This window comes from Hippopotamus amphibius, chromosome 3 (assembly GCF_030028045.1).
Source record: "Hippopotamus amphibius kiboko isolate mHipAmp2 chromosome 3, mHipAmp2.hap2, whole genome shotgun sequence".
NCBI lineage: Eukaryota > Metazoa > Chordata > Mammalia > Artiodactyla > Hippopotamidae > Hippopotamus > Hippopotamus amphibius.
In genome coordinates, this window is record NC_080188.1 from 27,653,449 (window position 1) to 27,658,794 (window position 5,346).

Consider the following 5,346-nt stretch of genomic DNA (forward strand, 5'->3'; position numbering starts at 1 on the left):
TCACAGAATGCGCCCCGTGCCGATTCCATCCAACACTCCTCGAGCGTTTGGGGCCATGTCCTCCCTTCCCAGACTCGGCAAATCACCTCCTCTTCAGCCTGTAGATCAAGCATCTGGATACTTATCAACACATGTGAGGTATGTGTTTTCCTAGTGAATAGTGCTTACAGGAAACCAAATAGACTTCAGACCCGAAAGAGGTAAGACATTTCATAAAGCCAAGAATTGTGTGTTACTTTTCTTTATATCCACTTCCCAGGGCTCAATAGATGTTCAAATTCAACCATTTTGGCTATTCTTTTCCTTTCATTGTATAAATGTGAAAGGACGAGCATGGCTTCACAAAGGCTTCCTTAACATCACTCTTCCTCAGGCCCTCCCCCAGCCCTGTGAGAAAGAATTCACTGATCCTTCAGGTATTTCCACAGCCCTTTGCACAAACCTATGTAAGAGTCCTGATCGCAACATATTATAGTGAAGTTTCATGTATGTGTCTATTTCCACACTAGACCGTGAACATTGGAGGGCAGGGTCTTATTTGTTATTGTATCACAACACCTAGCACAGTGCTTGGCCCATCATAGAGAGTCAATATACCTTGTAAGTAAATGCCATAGAGTATCTAAGCTAAAAATAACCCATTTGTACACGGGATTTCTTACGGCATGCATTATGGAAGGCAGCTATGCTAACCACTATACCACCAACGCATCGCCTGCATTTTGAATAAAGAGATAAAGTTCTGCTTTGCTGGGCCAGGTGGGGGCAAGAAAAGATGACTGTACCTATACAGCACTGATCAGATACTTGGGAGCTTTCAGAAGGGAGCCTTTGCAGGCTTTCGGAAGAAAAGATATATATTTTTTATGCTTCCGGGTAGTAAATTTGCAGAATACAGGCTACACCCCGAGTTGAGTTTAGTGGCACGACGCTTCATTGAGGGCACTCTGATGTTCCAAGACACGATGCCTGGGGACTACAGAAAATGTCCTCTCCCCTTTAGGGCAACTCCTGTGGGAAACAGCAGTCCAAACCAAGACTCCCCCGGGAGTCCACCCTTACAATGAAATTTCTTTCTTTTTTTTTTTTAACTGTTTATTTTTTTATTTTTTACAATAAACTGCATATATTTAGAGTGTACAATTTGGTATCCCAATCTCCCAATTCATTCCCTCCCCCAACCCTCCCCGCTTTCCCCACTTGGTGTCCATATGTTTGTTCTCTACATCTGTGTCTCTATTTCTGCCTTGCAAACTGGTTGATCTGTACCATTTTTCTATAGTCCACATATATGTGTTAATATACAATATATTTTTTTCTCTTTCTGACTCACTTTGCTCTGTATGACAGTCTCTAGGTCCATCCATGTCTCTACAAATGTCCCAATTTCATTCCTTTTTACAGCTGAGTAATATTCCATTGTATATATGTACCACATCTTCTTTATCCATTCATCTGTTTATGGACATTTAGGTTGCTTCCATGTCCTGGCTATTGTAAATAGTGCTGCAATGAACATTGGAGTGCATGTGTCTTTTTGAATTATGGTGTTCTCTGGGTATATGCCCAGGAGTGGGATTGCTGGGTCATATGGTAGTTCTATTTTTAGTTTTGCAAGCAACCTCCATACTGTTCTCCATGGTGGCTGTATCAATTTACATTCCCACCAGCAGTGCAAGAGCGTTCATTTTTTTCCACACCCTCTCCAGCATTTACTGTTTGTAGATTTTCTGATGATGCCCATTCTAACCCATGTGAGGTGACACCTCATTGTAGTTTTGATTTTTTAAAAATTAATCTCTATAGTCACCTTAATCTTCTTTAGGGACCTAATGGATTGGTAGGTTAGAAGTCAATAGCCATGACAAACTTTTCCCAAGAGGTATCCTCATAGCTGCTATGAAATCGGAAATGTATGTGTAGCATGGGAGCGATGGGTCAGGGAAACTTCAGTTCAAATAGAACCAGAGGTTACTAGAATTTCATTGAGATGCCCCCAAGGACAGACACTTAAATCTACAAAAGTGAAGTCCAGACAGATTCCATGGCAACCATCGCTAGGAGATGTGGGTGTAGTAAGAGAGCAACTGATGAGTTTTTATCTTATGGCTATTGCAAAGCGTTGAACTGTCCATGCCCCTTTTGCAGTTGGCTGTTGAGTGAGCCAAATCTGTGGCCCATTCTTAGGAGGCGTGAGTTTACATTTTGTGCACAGTGTCTTTGCTAAACCATCTTACATCTCCACCTTATCTTCATCAGTCCTCATAAATTAGTTTGGGAACAAAGTCAGAAATAGCAGAAACTCTCTGTGCACAGGGCTTGTTGCCTAGTGGGCTTCTCTGGTGGGACAGTAGGCTAGAGATCACTGATTCTTTGCATGCTCAGGCTAGATATCACTAATTCTTTTCTCTTGGGCCAATTGCTTTTACCAGAGAGGCATCCTCTGATTTCTTGCCTAGGGCAGAGAGGGACATAAAGCCTCTTTTCCTGTGTGCATGTGCTTTCAGAACCCAGTGGGAAAGGGGAACTAGAGAAGAGGGTAGTCACTGCTCAGTTGATGTCCTTCTGTGATTTCCCCTTTGGTTGTCCTTTTACCAGATATTAGTGATGGGGGAGGGGTGGTGGACTGAGGTAGGCGTGTATTTTCAACCTACCATGATTAATTGCAAGACCTTCCAGGGATGCCAGGGCAGGGTGGAGCCCTATAAGTGATTGCATGAGCAGAAGCATCAAGTATGACCTTATCAGTGTCAAGTATGACCTGGTCACATATGACAATACTCAACCGTACTTCCTCTGTTAGAAACAGAGCCGCTATTCATCAGGTTACCTACCATTCCTTGGACTATATTAATCTAGTATGTTCCTAGGGAACTTGAAAGATTCATCAGTGAGAGTTCCAGAAAAGGGCCAGACACTGTCTGCCATTCAGGTTCTAAGCCACCCCCGGATGATTTTGGGTGGCCTCGGCCTGCAGCAGCTTGAAGCAGGATTTTGGTTCCTCGGCCAGAGATTGAAGTCAGGCTACAGCAGTGAGAGCGCTGAACCCTAGCCACTAGTCCAGTGGCCAGTGAGAAGGCCCCAGGCCTGTTGGCTTTGTAGAAATGAATTCCCACAAAGAAACGGAAAGTAGTGAAACAAGGAAAGTGTTTATTAGGAGGAGAAAGGGTACATGTGGATAGACTCACACAGGCAGACTGAGAGAGAGAGTTACACCCTCATGGTAGTTTGAATCATGTACATGGGGCATTTCTTCTGGGTTTTCTTTGGCCAATCATCTTGTTTGCGTGGTTCTGAGTCCGTATTTGATTTATCTCAGGGTCCTCCCATGTGTGCGTGCACATCTCTTAGCCAAGATGGGTTCGAGTGAAGAGGCCTGTGGATAGGTTGACATCACTCCCCTTTTGACCTCCAGGGAGCCTTTCTGTGCATGTCTAGTCAGGAAGGAATCCTTGACCTAGAAAATGAGAAATATGTGGTCTATCTTTTATCTGGGCAGGGCTCAGCCTCTCCTATTATCCTCCTGCTATTATCTTCACCTTGAAGTATCTGTCCACAGGGGACAAACTCCAGCTGCTCAGCCTGGGGCCCATCTATCTCCTGCCTCACAATTACTAGGGACCCCATGGTCTTTGGAACCACTGTTGAGAGAGGTTCAGGTACACACCAGGACCATCCTGATCCACTTCCTCAAAAGGGGTGCTGTGCTCCAGATTAGATTCCAGGCTAGGGTCCTGCCAGGGGTGCCTAGTCTCCTTCTCTGTGATTATCAACTCTAGAGAGTCCTAGTGTCCTCAGGTGACCGCCAAGCAAACTCAAACCCAGGAAGCTTTGGAAAGCTGGGAGGATGTGTGGAGGCTGCCCATGTTGTACAAGGCACTGTTCTGTATGCCAGGGATCCCATGGGGAAGAACATAGGAAAAAACCCTGCCCTGGTGGAGCTTACATTCTTGTGGGGACGAACGAGAGCTTAAATTTAAAGGGAGTCAAACTAATTTTAGGAAAACCTACCCACTGATTCTAATTTTGTAAGAAAAATAAAGACAAGTGGTGTGTGTAGGCTTCCAGATCTTAGGAAATACAAGGTCTTTGTAACTGCAAAGAGTGAAGGCGGTGGCCACAGGGGAGCAGAACAGCAGGTTAGTGGGTCAGCAGTGAGTCAGCAATGTTCCTGAGCACCTGTGAGGTCTGGACTGGATGTTCCTCTCCATCCATTGCTGAGCTGGTGATCTAACATTTTAAGTTTTCACGTCTGCACTTTCTCTCTGGGATGCAGAAACACAGGTAAAATGCTGAACACAGTGCTCAAAGGAGAAATGCTGGTATTACAGCCGCTGCAATGAACTGTCCTGCTTTCTCCCCCTTGCCCAAGGCTGACTGTGTAAACATATGTTTCTAGACACCTCTTATCTGAAACTTTGTTCCCCTAAAGCACTTGGATTTATGCTCTAGAGAAAATTTCTCATTTAACCCCATGCAAAAACATTTGGAAAACTGAGTCTCCTTTGACTATTTAGGGTGTTGACTTCTTTTGTCATCTTAATGCACAGATCAGGTTTAGGTAGGTCTGGTAATGGACATTTGTTGATTTGGGGTCATCCAATATCTATTCACCTACTTCCACTATTAGGCCCTGCTCTCATTTTCTTTGGGGAATTCACGCTCTCTTATCCTCATACCGTGTAGATCAGATACACACCACCACTCACCTTCCCCCAACGCCATCACCCCCCAAAGCACAAGGGATGAAGCATGTGAACACAGCTAAGCAGCTCATTCAAACGCCCCACAGACAGTTAATGGTCTGAGGTACCAACATGTGTTCTAATCAGAACTAGGGGAAAATAATGAGACCTCCTGTGGAAACGTTAGGGTAGAAACCAGTGCTCTTTCCTGGACCTCAGACATTGGAAGAACCAGGGCCACGGCCATCTTAAACCAGAAGGGCACTGAGAATAGAGCTAAAATTGAGGAAATAGAGCCAAAAGAGTGAGAGAAAATAGGAGAGGCAACAGATATAAAAGGAAAGAGGGAAGAGAGATTAGATCCTGTTGACATTATGTGAGCCTTGGATCAAACTGTGCTGGAGGCTGGAGGCAGAGACCTAGATTTTTCAATTATGTGAATGAATCATCTCCCATTTCTACTTAAACCAGTTTGTGTTACACTTATCGTCATTTGTAAAAGAAGAAGCCTAGTTGATAAGCTGGTGCAGGTAGCAGCACAAAGTGAGGAGGAAAAGATGCCTCACTGGTGTGACTTGTAGGACACCAGGTCCAGGACCAGCCGACCTGATGGGGGAGACATGCACGTGGCAGACCCTCCTGGTCATCCTCCAGGACTTGG